This window comes from Pteropus vampyrus, unplaced genomic scaffold (assembly GCF_000151845.1).
Source record: "Pteropus vampyrus isolate Shadow unplaced genomic scaffold, Pvam_2.0 Scaffold509, whole genome shotgun sequence".
In the NCBI taxonomy this organism is placed as follows: Eukaryota; Metazoa; Chordata; class Mammalia; order Chiroptera; family Pteropodidae; genus Pteropus; species Pteropus vampyrus.
The window spans coordinates 1,085,524-1,101,161 of NW_011889290.1; positions in this window are offsets into that span (position 1 = coordinate 1,085,524).

The following is a 15,638-nucleotide window of genomic DNA, read 5'->3' on the forward strand; positions in this document are numbered from 1 at the left end:
CTTCAGGTGAGCTTAATCTTCCTTAGCTTTTGTTATTGCTTTTTAGACATGATTCTAATTCTCTAATAGTCTGTCAGCTTCTTAAGGACAGGATTCACATCATATAATTGCTTTGCAATCTTCACTGCACTCAGCCCAGCACAAAGCCCATAGCAGGTGCTAGAGAAGTGTTTGCAGGTGGACTGACCATCTCACGGGGCACACTCCAGCTTTCACTGCCCCGATGTTTTTGTGCAACCTCATGTCACATATCACAATTGCTATTTTAATATAATGGTTGAGTATAACTTAAAGATGTCCACTAGGGCAGGCACTTTCAAACTTGTTTTACTACAACCCATGGTAAGAAATATGTTTCCATCATCACCCATTACATGCTCATAACTGAAACAGGAGTATCATGAAATGAAACTTATTCTGTGTGATTCACATATTGTTGTTGTTGTGTTTTGTTTTGTTTTGTTTTGTTTTGTTTTTTATGTCCTAGTTTACTCTGGTCTTTCTATTCTGATTTATCTAGTTCTATTCTATCCTATTTCATTTTTAAAATGCCTGAAGTAGGTCAGCCTAATTGATGTATCACCCACTAATGATTGCAAACCCTGCTGTAGAGGTTCCTTACATTTTGGAGAGCCATATGAGAAACTTGGGTTGCAAAAATGAATAAGACACAGTCCCAGCCCGCAAGAAGCTAACTTTCCTGGGGGTGAGGTTACCATATTAAAAATAATTAACATATTTTCTCATTAGCTTTTTCAAAGTTAGCATGTATTGTTCAATAGCTATTCTAGAAAACCTATTATTAAATCAATGGTATGAATTATAATGAACAGTGTCTTAGAAATGAGGAAAAGCAGTGCAATGCCATGCTTTAAGGATGATGTGGTCACATAACTGGCTGTGCCTAGCATTTTCCTCCTCTGAATACCTCATATAGGTCACCTGAGCTAATTTTGGGAAAAGTAACTTCTTATGCTTTTTAGATAGCTAGAGAGTAACTCTCTGCATAGGAGTTACTCTCATTTACTGGGATCTTAAGGAAGAACTTTGATTCAGACTCCTCACAAGCTATTACTACCAAAGACCCTGATGCCAATACTGTTCCATTCAACCAGGGGTTGACAAGCTTCTTTTGGAAAGGACCAGATAGTAAATATTAGGCTTTGTGGGTCATATGGCCTCAATCACAACTACTAAATTCTGCTCTTGTAGCACAAATACAGAAAGAATGATGTGGTTATTTTCCCATAAAACTTATTTATGGACCTGAAATTAGAATTTCATATTATATTCACATCATGAAATATTCTTTTGACTTTTTTTCAACATTTAAAATTTTTAAAAATCATTCTTAGCTCCCGGGCTGTACAAAAACAGGCTGGGAAGTAGATTTGGCTTCAGGGATTATGGTTTACTGACCCTGGTTCCAAGCCAAGAGGAGTTTTGAGGATAGAAAGCATTGTGTCTCCACCATTAGCTGAGACTCTCTACCTTAGGCCTCCTGAGCATCCTGGAACAGAGACAAACTGAGGAGGTCATCCAGGCAAAGTCTCTTGATGTATTTACTGAAGAAGAGTCATGTGGAGAATATAGAGTTGTTTAGAAGAGGTTATTGCCTGGGGTAAGAATTCTTAAAACAACTGTAGCTTTAAAAAAAAAAAAAGTTATAAATGGAAGGGCTGACAGGAATGTTCCTCCATTAGTGGTTATGAGCACAACTTCTTTTTGGGTTAAAGGAATAAATCTATCTTTTAAAACAATCAGGCTCAGCTCATCGTGTGGACTTTTCTCTATTTCACAGCTTTCCAGGATAAACTATCACCTTGTTTCATAATGTATTAATCTAGGCATGCTCAATGAAATATTTCATTAGTCAGATCAGTCTGATCAATCTTCAATGCCCAGTGAGCAGCCACACAGATCAGACACACCACCATGTAATTAGTGTTCTAAAATATGGTGCTAAACATTAGGCATGTCTAGAGTATTTCCCAACTCTCCCACTGGGATTTACAGCTGTACCATTTCTTGAGGAGTTCAAGTATTCAGGACTCAAGCAAAGAAACAACTCGGTCATACTTCCCATCTTTCTTTTCCTTTGCTCTTTCGTTTACAAAATTAATACATGCTTTTTTTAAAAAAATTAATCCAGAGGTGTCCAAGCTAAATGAACAAAGGACCCTGACTTATACCTTCCTCAACTAATTCTATTCCTTTCCTCTCCAAAACATTATTTTTGATAGCTTGGGGGAGTCCTGTATAAATACAAACATATGTACATACATCATGAACACATTTGTAAAATTTTTAATGTATTTTTTACATATTTTTCAGCACTTTGCTCTTCTGACTTTATGAAGTTCTCCGTCCACGTCAGTATGTATGGAACCATCTCATTTTTATTTAACAGCATCTATCTTCTTTACATGTTACCAGTTTAGCATGGTATTTTTACTTTGGAAAATTTCAAGTTCTTTTTTCCAGAAGAATCAGTGAGCAAGTTAATTTTTAATTGCTTGTTTGATTGCTGTCCTTATGTTCTGTGATTACCTATAGACATATGGTTGTTTCACCAAAAGGTAAATTCCTAAAGGCTAAATGAGAAGGACTTGCTATCAGAGGTTCTTCTGCAAAGCATTTTTGAATGCTCCTGAAATGCATTTTAACATAACTACAGCTGGTTCTGTGACATCTATGATATCTGGGCAAATTTGATTTGAGGAAATTCCTTCAGAGCTGAAAATGTTTGAAATAGTCTGTAGGAAGATAGCCCAGGAAATGTTCTTTATAAGTCAGACTCTGTAGAACAAAAGCAGGCCAGAAGAAAAGAGGTAGAGCAAGTTTGGTAATATAGTTGGGAATATAGGAAGTATGTAGCATAAAAAAGCTTTATAGATATATAATATATATATATATATATATACCTGTATATAGAATTCATTCTCTTAAATACACAATTGAATGATTTTCAGTAAATTTATAGAGTTGTACAACTATCACTCTAATCTGATTTTAGAGCAGCATTTCTATCCCTCTGAAAAGAAATTTGTGCTCATTTGCAGTCATTTTCTGTTCCCACCCCAGGGCCAGCAACCGCCAATCTATTTTCTGTCTCTATAGATTTGCCTTTTCTGGAAATTTCATAAAATGGAATCTCATATTATGTGATCTTTTATAATTGGCTTTTTTCACTTAGCATTATATGTTTGTAGTTCATGCAGATTGTAGCATATATCAATTCTTCATTCTTTTCATGACTGAATAATATTCCATTGAGTAGATATAGCACAGTTTATCAACTCACCAGTTTCCACTCTTTGGCAATTACGTATAACACTGCTATAAACATTTGCATACAAGTCTTTGTATGGACATATGTTTGGAATATTTTCACGTATCTTGGGTAGATACCTATGAGTGGAGTTCCTAGGTCATATAGTAAGTCTATCTTTAACATTTTAAGAAATTGCTAAACTGTTTTCCAAATTGACTGCACCATTTAAAGTACATGTCTTTGCTAGTTGCTTTTTAAAAAGACCTTGGGATTGTTATTAGTTAATCATAACAAAAACTCAAGAGTAATAATTGTAATTTTTTGGCCCATTTTCAGAAAAAGTTATTTTCAAGTTGTTATGTACATAACCAATTTTATTTCAATGGTTTTTAATGATGCGTAATTTCCAAGGGTTTTCATTCACCTCAGATTTGAAATAATAAGTCATACTTGGGAGACCTTGCCCCATCCCAATCATTTATATCAGATCTGCTGTTCCTGTGTCACTAATATTTCTGACAACAGCTTTTCCATACATAAGGAAAGATGGAGATCAAGGCAGAGACAAAAGTTCAGATGCAAATTCACCACATAAATAAATGTTTTAATAATCTGAAAATGCTGTAACCTTTTATTTTTTAAAACTCCTGATCTTGCATTAGTCATGCTCTCTTTCAGTAATAATTAGCAAGTGTATTTATATATATTCCTCAAGACATGCTCTTGTGATTTTATATTTCTAGTAGATCTTTACAACACAAGTCATTAAGAGGCATGCTTTTGTCATTGTTACAGCTGTGTTAAGAAAGTGATGGTGACGATTAAGTCTTAAGAGTTACTTGGGAAGTGGTATGATCTAGTGAATTAAGAGCAAGATATATATTTTTTAATTCCATGTGTACAGTGAGAATCATTAGAGGCCAAAAAGGCCCAGTGAGAAGTTATCTATCTGATTCACCTGCATCTTTCTATCCCAGAAGTCAAGCATGTTTTTGGAGTCACCTTAGATAGGTAAAAAGTTTATCTTAAGTATATAAAGACTTTTAAGGGAAAAGAATCAAAAGATTTTGTTGGCAACCAACTCCTAAGCCTGATATACTTCAATTTCCCCACATTTTTCATGATATCTATCTTAAGCTTTTCATCTTGAGGCTTACAACAGTTTATCTTTATATATGTTCATTTTCAGGGTACTGAAGAAAGCCAAGAACATTGGATCCTGGAGCCCAAAGAGAGAAGAGAGTGGCAGTGATGAGACACAGATTAGATCAATTAAAGACTCTTCACAGGAAGAATTTTAAACTTCATGCCAAGGGTAAGTGTTTTGGCATAGTAATAGGGGATATGAGTGAACATTCCAATGTAAGATGATGGTGGCTTCTTTCATGATAATGACTGGGAGAGAAGCATTTGAGGATTTAAGATAAATGTTTGAAGGTAGAATAGGTAGAACTTGGGAGTTGACTGGCAATAAAGATTCAGGAAAAGGTGTCAGAAATGACTTGTAATTTTTAACATGAAAAGCTAGTGGTGCCGTCTACTGAGAAGGAAAATATTTTAGGAAGCATAAGTTGGGGGAAATATCATAATTTTAGTTTTAGACATGTTCAGATTGAAACACTGATGAGATATCCAAGTTGATTTGGAGTTCAAAATATATAGTTTTAAATTTTGCAGTTATTAGAAGATTTATGGGAATTGACGTGGTGAAAGCGCCCGAGATTGCCTAAAGAGAGGGAAGCAAGTAAGGAAGGAAAACATAAAACAAATCCCCGATAAACTTTAATATTTAATATTAAAGATAAGGAGAGTAAAAGTAAGGTTGCAAAGTAAAAGGAAAAGAGAACACAGGAAGGGAGTGAGAGAAATTCTAGAAAGAGAACATTGAATAGTGTCAGAGAAGTGAATTAAGATTAAGATTGAGATCCTGAACACCACTGACTCTAAAGATTTGGCATCATCTTGACCTCATTGAAATAGCCTCAGTTAGATGCTGGACAGACACTAATTGCAATGGGTCGAGGATGAGAAAAGATCATGGATAATTTCTTAAATGAGAGAGCCAGGTTGCATTCAGACAACAAAGTGGAGAGAATGTCTAGTCAAAAAGGCTGAAAATGAAAAAGAGATTGTCTTTACAACTGTAGGCTGTACTGCTTGGCTTGGTTTTGCATTTTGAGTCTCATTTGCCTATTATTTTGTCTTTCCCTTTCATCTCCCTCCCTCTTTGGGGCAGAACCAAGAGGTACCGGGCAAAGTTGGAGTTGTGGTGGCATCCTTTCCTGAACACTCGCATTCTCTCCCTTCCTCTCTACTGCAAGGACAGCTAAAACGTTTCCTGCCACTCTCCTGAAAAAAGACTCTAGTTTTTGTTCTAAAAAGCCACTTTTACTCTATTAATGAACAAATTATTGGCTTTCCTCCAGCAACCAGCAGCCATCTACATTTCCTACACCTTGACATGGATGTCTTTAGACATCCTGGATCTACTTTTTTAAAAGTATTTTCTGACTCATTGTAAGTGATGAAGCCTCATCCCTCAATCAAAAGTCACCAAGAGTTTCATGCTATAAGCCTCACAGTAATGGGAAGGGAGCCATTTAAGCTCAGGACATTTCCTCATAATCAGGAGTTCCCAACCTCTGGGACTGTGGATTGGTACAGGTCTGTGGCCTGTTAGGTACTGGGCTGCACAGCAGGAGGTGAGCAACTGGTGAGTGAGCTAAGCTTCATCTGTATTTGAAGCCACTCCCCAGCGCTAGCATCATTGCCTCAGCTCCACCTGAGATCATCAGGCATTAGATTTTCATAGGAACATAGATCCTTGGTGCCAAAAAGGTTGGGGATTGCTGCTCCTATGGACAAAATCCCTGACATCTTCCTTCCTTTTTCTCCCTTTCTTCCCCCCAGCTTTAGTAACATTCCCATCAACAACCTTCCTCCTTCCTATCCCTAGAGCTTCTCCTAATATGAAGTCAAAATTGCAATACTCTTGCCGGCAAGACATCCTATATATCATCTCAACTACAAAAAACAAGGGGAGTTTTCTAAGGATAAAGGATAAAAGTGCCAGTGTATTCAGGAAGGGATTTTTTGCTTCTCCTTGGGAACAACAGCTATTACTTAGAGCTGTAAGAAGGGATGGTTCTGCTATGTCTTATGTCTGTCTCCTGAAGGGTTCATCAGCATTAAGAGTCATTACCTAATGTCACCTTCATAAGGATGGGCCTCCAGTAAACCACCTGTCCTAGCTTAGAATCTTATACTTCCTCAAATATTAGATGTCTCCTCATCTTCTGGAGGTAATAAATCAAAACAAACTCCTGCCTTTGAGGGTCTCCCTAGTACTCATATGGTATGTGCAAATTTCTCTACTCTTAGGACAATTTCAAAAAGAATTGTACTGCAGGTGGAAAAGTGGTACATTTCTAGTGAACTTGGACTTTCTTTGTGTATCACAAGTTAGGCACCCTCTGGGCACATCCCTGCACTCCTAACCTTGCATTCCTATTCTTAGGTCTGCCCCATCTTCCCAAGCAACTCTTTCTTCCTATCCCCATCTGAAACATCACTCCCCACCCTAAAGGGATGGGAAAGAGAGAACATCTCTTCCCATAGAAAGACATCTCCCTCCCTGGGTTTTACATTTCCCCTGCTCTGCCCATCCTGCCCCAAATCAGAGATGTGCAGTGTTGACTAGTCCCAGGCTTCAGCCATGTAGGAAGCTGAACCTCTAGGTTGAACTCATTTTCATGCACCAACAGAGAGCATGCGGAACATAAGGAATAGGCAGGTATGCCCTTCAAATTAAAGTTATTCCTGACACTCTTGCTATATGTTTTGACTCTGCTGAAACTTTAAATTGAGTTAACAATAAAATATTAACATTAAAAGATATGTGTGCAATCACGTAGGAAGTTCAATTTTAAAAATAAGCATGTCTTTTATGTCAAAAGATAATGTTTTAGAGTCATTATGATCCAAATCCATGAGAAAAAAAAAATGAATCCATCAATTACGAAAGGAGCCACTTTGCTCATGGAGTCTCTGAGTCTCCAATATTGCACAAAGGCAAAAGACAAGTTTTTTTCTGCTTTACTCAGAGCCTGCTGGGATCACAAAGGAGCAACACTGAATCCGATGATTTTTGTCCTGCCACCTTGAAGAAGGGCATGGAAGCTGCCATTTCTTTTCACCCTGAGTTGCTGGTTTGAAGACAAGTGCTCTCTATTCTGGACTCCTCATCCTGGATTACAACCCAGTCTTGGGCTGGCACTGAGTCCAATCAGAATGCTGAGTACGAGACAGGGGGCTGAAAGAGGAAGGTGCCAGGTATCAATGCAGCACCTGTAGCAACAGGAAGAGTGAGAAAGAGAAGATAAAAGCAATTTCAAAAAGCAGCAGCAGGTAAAGAGAAAAATTTCCTGAGTCTGGCCACTATTTGTAAATGGGATATCTGGAAGTCAGATATTACAAAGTCAAGAGTCTTTTCACATTTGATTTAAAAGCCTGTGACTATGTTGGTCCTTTATCCCAATGATTTGTAGCATGTAATACTAATGCTCATGTATAGGAAGGAATCTAATCAATGGGCTCAGACCCATCACTACAACAGTGTGTGACCTTAGATCATTGTCAGAGTGCTCACCTGAACCTAGAAACTAAGTGCTGCTTAATCTTCTGAAGGCCAGGAATCCATTGAGAACCTAAGGATAGAGACTCTCTCTCCAGAAAAACTTACAATTTAGCTACACATTTTCACAGAACATTTTGAGGGGCTTCTAAGATGCTAAAGTCATATAACAAACTCTTTGTTAGTCAGATGTAGTTTTACTATAAAATAGATAGTCCAAATATATTTTGACTCTTTCAGATGATCTTTCTGTATTATTTCTCTTTCTCAAACTTTAAACATTTAAATCGTTAATTCAATCTTATCTTGAATTTTATTAAAATTTACTTTATTCCCACGTATCATCAACCTCCCCTTTGACGACCATCAGCTTGTTCTTTATATCTGTGGGTCCGATTCTGAATTGTTATTTTTATTCCTTCATTTGTTCTTTTAGATACATATTGGTGGCTTTTTCCCCCCAGTTTCTTCCTGTAGTTTATTTCTAGTTTCATGCTATTGTGGTCAGAAAAGATGCTCGATATGATTTCAATCTTCTTGAATTTATTAAAGGCCTGTATTGTGGCGTAATATATGATCTATCCTGGAGAATATTCCATGTGCGCTTGAGAAAACTGTGTATTCTGCAATATTTGGATGAAATGTTCTAGAAGTGTCTATTTAGTTGATCTGGTCTAATGTGGCATTTAAGGCCATTATTTCCTTATTAATTTTCTGTCTGGATGATTTACCTGTTGATGTGAGTGAGGAATTAAAATCCCCTACTTTTATTGTATTCCTATGGATTTCTCCCTTTATGTTCACTAGTAATTGCATTGTGTATTTACGTACTCCTATGTTAGGTGCATAGATATTTGCCATTGTTATATTGTCTTCTTGGATTGACTCCTTTATTATTATGTAATGTTCCTCTTTGTCTTTTTTTAGATTTTTATTTCTGTTTAAAAGTCTATTTGGACTGATAAGAGTATTGTTGCCTCAGCTTTCTTTACATTTCTATTTGCATGAAATATCTTTTTCCATCCCTTCACTTTCAACCTGTGTGTGTTTTTCAATTTGAAGTGAGTCTCTTGTAAGCAGTATATAGATGGGTCATGCTTTTAGATCCATTTAGCCACCTGTGTCTTTTCATTGGAACATTCGATCCATTTACATTCTCAGTAATTATTGATAAGTATGTACTTATGGACATTTTGTTCTTTTTTTTTTTTTTTTTGGTTGTTTTTATAGTTCTCCTCTGTTCCTTTCTTTTTTCTCTTGACCTCCTCTCTTGTGGTTTGCTGTTTTTCCTTTAGTGCTTTGTTTGGGTTCCTTCCTCTTTGTTCTTTGTATATCTTTTTAGGATTTTGTTTTGTGGTTACCATGAGGTTTATGTATACCATTCTATATCTATTGCAGTCTATTTTAAGCTGATAGGCACTTAAGTTTGAGCATATTCTGTAAAGACTATATTTTTACTCTCTCCTCCACGCTCTATGTTATTGATGTAATGGTTTAGATCTTTTTATATTGTGTATCTCCTAAATACTTATTGTAGTGTGAGTTGTTTGATTCTTCTGTTTGTTTGTTTAGCTTTTTAAATGTCCGAGTCACTGTTTTTATTAATATTTGGCTTTACGTGTGAGATAGTTCCCTTTCTCGTGTTTTCTTATACCTGGTTATGGCCTTTCCCTTTTGGCTTAAAGAAGACCCTTTAACATTTGTTGTAAAGCTCATTTAACAGTGATCAACTCCTTTAGTATTTGCTTGTCCAGGAAACTCTTTATCTCCTTTTCAAATCTGAATGATAACCTTGCTAGGTAAATCATGCTTGGTTGTAGTTTCCTTCTTTCAGCATTTTAAAGATGTCCCATGGCTCCCTTCTGGCTTGTAAAGTTGCTGCAGAGAAATCAGATGATAGCCTTCTGGGATGTCCTTTCTTCGTAGTGCATTGTTTTCCTCTTGCTTCCTTCAAGATTGTCTCTTTATCTTTAACTTTTGCCATTTTAATTACAATATGTCTCGGTGTGAGTCTCTTTGGGTTTGCCTTGTTTGGAACTCTGTGTTTCCTGGACCTGGACCTGGACCTGTTTCCTTTTCCAGGTTAGGAAAGTTTTCAGTCATTCATTCATTCATTCTTTCTTTCTTTTTTTTTTTTTATTTAGAGTCTGTTCCTTTCTCTCTTCTCCTTCAGAGACCTCTATGACATGAATTTAATTTTTTTTTTGGCTGTTCTGATTGGTTGATTTCCATTAATCTGTCTTCCAGGTCTTCGATCCATTCTTCTGTGTTAGCTAATCAATTGTTGATTCCTTCTAATGCGTTTTTCATTTCAGTTACTGTGTTCTTTGGTTCTGCTTGTTACTTTAGTATTCTTTTCTTGTTGAAGTTCTTCCTAAGTTCCTCTATTCCACTCTCAAGTTTAGTGAGCATCCTCATGACCATTTCTTTGAATTCTTTATCAGGAAAATTACTTATCTCCATTTCCCTAGGTTCTCCCCCCACCACCACCCCCCGCCTCTCGGGGATTTTTCTTTTTTTCTTCATTTGAGAGATAGTCTTCTGACTTTTCATTTTGTTTGGCTTTCTGTGTTTGTTTACATGAATTAGACAAAATATCTATTTCTCCCAGTCTTGAAGAAGTAGCTTAGTGTAGAAACACAATTTTTTAATTGTGGTCATTATATTCCTGTCAACATTAAGACATGGGAACATTAATCTTTAGCACAGGGGAACTGATGTTTCTAGACCACATAGAAACCTTACTTAGATGTGATATTATAAGCTAACCTTAGAAAAATGCTGATATTGGGGAACGCATAGAGAATGATATTAGAGTCTTCCTTTTAGGCTTTACTTTGTGCTATGTGATTGGGTCTAGGTCAAAGAATTGAGGTCAAGATCTGTTTGTAGCAACCCACGTGCTTGGATTAGTAATATATATCCCCTTGACCTGGGCCACAGGTACCATGAGCAGTTTCAGGAGTTCATTCCAGCTTACCTATTGAAGCTGGTTGAGCTGGAAATCACCATTAGGCAGAATCCTTCCCCCTACCTCTCGTGCCACAAAGAAGGTAATATTTCCACCTCTTCCAAAACATCCTTTATACCTATTTTTTTTACCTTCTGAGGGATAATCCCTGTAGACCTACAAGAACAGTCCTGGGCCATCTCCTGAAGGGACCCTCGTACCTAGGATCCCTTGCTATCCTGATTGATAGTAATTTCAGATGATGTGGGTATGTTTGCATTTTTGTCATGTCTCGATGTGTATATGTGCCTATTTGGGGATGTGTATAATCCCTGACTATTTCATCAGGGTCATGAGCTCTGTGTGCCTCTATTTCTTTGAATTGTTTCTTAGGGATTCTGCATCTTCTGCAATCAAAGCAGGCCTTGTATAGACACTTTGACTCAGGTTTTGATGATTTCACTGGATATTTCAGCTTTTGATTTTTGTTCTAAAAAGATAACCAGAATTTTAAAATACCATGTTTCTCACTACAATTTCTGTTAAGATTATTGGACTCTGTAATTGTATTGATCTGAAACAATTAATTAAATCAAAATCATCCCTTATTAAATTTCTTTGTTTTCCTCATAACGATTATTTATTCAGATTGTGCTCTGTAGCTATTTAGTTTTAGCATATGAAAACTGTAATTATACTTTTGAAAAAGGGTTAAACCCTCAGAAGAATGAGAAAATTAATTACATGGAAAAATTTGATTATAAAAAAAAGAATTGCCTTTTTAGCCTAAATGTTCGTATCTGTGGTAATGAAGAATCTCAGGAGACCACATTGTTGATTTTCTGCTCCCTTGCTCTAGCCTGAATTTTCTGAAGCTTGGGACTCCGTCATTTACACTTTAATTTTCAGGGCTCATCCCAGGGCCTAGTCCAGCCCTTTAAGTCAGTGTTTATATCCAAACAGATATTTTGGCTACCCTTGATTAGACTTCTTAGCAATTGGATCTGTTTTATTTTGTTTTCGTTATTAGTAGTAGACAAATTAATTTATTAATATTATTTATGTTTTCTTAAACAATCACATACATCAACATCTACATAATCATTGAGGTAATATTTTTTGTAAGAACAGGTTGACTTTTCTTTTTTATCTAGAGAGTACTGTGAAATTTTAGTAGGTTAGTTGTTCTCATGTATAAATACAAGGCATTATTCCTCATCTGTTTTTGATTCTTGTGGGTCTTAGAAGGCCAAGCAAGTCCCATCTGTAAAAATGGAGAACCCTGTGAAAATGCCTCAAGGTCTGGCTTTTAAGGTGTCTCCAGGAGATCTAGGCTATTGACAATCCAATCAAAACCACCTGGTCTTGTTAGGCATCTGTTTGTCCTCAGAGTGGCTTATTCTGATTCTCTTGATTTAAGTCACTGGGAAACCACTGAATCCTAACGTGAGAAAGAAGGAACACTAAATACAGAAAAATAAGCTTCATTTTTGGTAGCAACATTTGCACTCTACTCAGTCATTGTCTGAGTTCACTGTGCTGTATGTTCCTCTGTATCATGGGCAACTACAGGCAATACCTAGCTCATAGTGTCATCAAATAGATGATTAATAAAAGGTTTAAAATAAAACTTTTCTCCCCATTTAAAAGTGATGGCTATTCATTGTAGTAAAATACAACAAAGCATAAAAAAGAAAATAGCCAGTAATTAATCTCCCCATGTAGACATGCTCAATCTTATCATTTTGCATATTTCCATTTAATTTATGTACATATTTTTATTAATTTAGTTCTTGCTGTATATTTTTACTCCATTTTACATAATAACATAAACATTTTTCTATACTAAAAAATGAATTTTAATGGCTAAATACTATTTTGCAGTGCAGGTATAACATAATTTTCTTAAATTATCAGGTCTAGGGTACATGCATCAGTAATGGTATATATGATTATTTTAGCTAACATACAGATAAATATTTATATTCTAATAGCTATGTATTTATGTTAATATATAAGAGAAAAATACTTATTTACTGCATATTTCTGTAATGTCATGGTTATTACTGCTTAGAACTAGGCTAAATTAAAAAAATAGAGCAATTGGTAAAAAATAAAAGTGTTAAATGACTGAAAATACAAATTGATTATGAGTGTAGAAAAATTGTCAATGACTGAAGTTGGAAGGCATTGTTCTTAATGATTTTCTCTTTGTTAGACATTTAGGTAGTTTCCAATTTTTAGCTACAATATGCAAAACTAGGATGAACAGCTCTATACATAGTTCCTTGTTTACATATGTGATTATTTCTTTAGAATGGGTTCCTACAAGTAGGAGTCTAAGTATAAAAGTCAATGTTATGATTGTTTTCAGGTTTCACAACAATGAAATTCAAGAAAAATAATTTTCCTCTTAGTTTCTGAGTGTTTTTATCAGTAAACATTTTTTAAATCATAATTTTAATTCATAGGATTAATAAAGTAATGCAGATCTATTGGACATATCCCCAAAGATCTTTGATCTCCCAAGTTTCACTTCAGTTATGCAGTTTTGGCAGGTATACCTGAGAGCATGTGACAGAAGTGTGAGATATCTGTGTATCATCTACTCACTTTTACCTGTGCAATCAGAGGAACTGGAGTGCTAAGCTCAGAGGGGGATGACATAATGGCCCACTCAAAGCAACCTGGAGAAAGTAGATTAGAGCCAGGCATCAGACCTGATGTGAGACCTGCCTTTGTAATGAAAGTGATATGGAGGTTGATTCCAAAGATGTAGCCACAGGAGCAAAGCATGGTATCCAAAACACCTCCACCTTGGTCCTGATTCACCAAATGCATCATCTTTGGGTGATATCGAATGAGACAAAAGAGGCTGAAATGATACAGATTATCAGGGAATTACAAAGAGCATTACTCTACGTATGGGCAGCATGCAAGTTCAAGTACTTGAAGTGTAGATTAATTTATGAATTTTCAGAGTAGCCAGAAATGGCAGTTGAGATTGACTTAGGTAGAAGAAATAGGCATGAAACAACAGAGAAACCTGTCAACAAAGGATAGAATAAAACCAACTAGCACAATTGGCTGATATTTCAAACAAGTCCATGAGTGTGGCCTTATTACATGAAGATCTCAAGCTGAACAACCTTCCATAGGTAACTCAAGTGACAGCGATGGCTAACTGTTCCCCAATGTTCATTCTCCCATTTTTCCTTTTGAAACCACTAGATCTAGTTCTTGGGCACATGATCAGTCATCTACAGATTATATTTTCTTGTCTAACTTGCAGTTAGTTGTGGCCAAGCAGTGAAGTTGATTAGTTTGGTTCAATGAGATGTGAGTGAAAGTGATACCACTTTAGAGAACCCATCTCTGGTTTTTTTTTTTTTTTTTTCCCCCTGTTAGTTGTGAAATGGTGATGACTGGAGCAAATTTGTAAACCATATTGCACCATTCATTACTGGATTGGTACCTAAGAGAGAAGTAAACTCTATCTTTTGGGAGAAATCTTTGTTATAGAAGCTTAGTGTGTATCTAGTTAATATCTTAAAATAGAAATTAATTTGGCACAAAGATATACTCACTAGCAGTAGATTGTATATAAGATTTCCCAAGTTGTGTTTGAAACACTATTTTTCACAAGTTGTCAACACTATTCTAGATGAGAGAATTTTAGTGGCTGTAGGTCGGGAAAAGAAGGCAGTTGTTAAGGTCTGATATTATCAAGGGAAAAGCTGTCTCTGAACCCTCAAAATCAAGAAAAAAACTTTCATTATGCTTTATATTTGGATAATTCACATGGACAGTTGAGTTTTATTTATCTTCTTTCCTCTATTCATCTGCTGAAAGAGCTGCAAAGAAGTCACACTGTTGAGAAGATAGTAGAACTCTCCCTATGTTAGAAAATTGGCTCTACAAATGATGGTGCTTTTTTTTAGTCTGTTGTTGTTTCATGACATCATTTACAAATTCAGGGACTCTGATATCTAGAAGAACAAAATGATAGGTGGTAAGAGCAGGATTCTAGGATAATTGACCTCAGCTGAGGATGCTGCTTAGGGCAATAGCCTTGACTATTCTCTCTGCTTTCTAACTCAGCCTCAGATCCTTCTTCAGAGGTGGTTATTCCCCTCTTTTTCCTCACCTGCATTTTCTCTTGCCGTCTCTTCAATTTATATAATGCCATGGGGTTGGATTGGGTAGGAGTGGCAGTACAACTGTTCTCAGCAGATATGGACCAAGTTCCAAGGTGGGAAAGAGTTATTATTTCTTATTCTTATTTATAGTTCTAATAATAATAGTCATTGATATTTCTAATAATATAATAAATTGTCACAGTTCTCTACAATCAATATTTCTTAGGACATAAAGATTTATTTTTCCTATAAAAAATGATAAAACACTTAAATTCTCTTTTGTTGACAGTTGGTCCACTCAGACTTTCTTCTCCTGCTAGGTTGCTTTCTAGAAATGAAATGAACTTCTAGTTATATATGAATATAGTTTATTTTTAGTGTAAACTTTGTAAATATAGCAATATAAGGGTATACGCCAGGAGAAAAAAGAGTAGACTGAATACAATATTGGAAGTAATTCAGAAAAAAGGGCCAGGTCCATGTATGACCATGGCACACTCAAATATAAAATGCATACAGTGCCATCTGTATAAGTTTTTAAAGGATCAAACCTGATTACATACCAAGAATAAAATAAACTGTCAATGCTATGTTATAATAATAACAGCTATTGTGCCTGGCTTGGTCTCTGGCCCTCTTGCT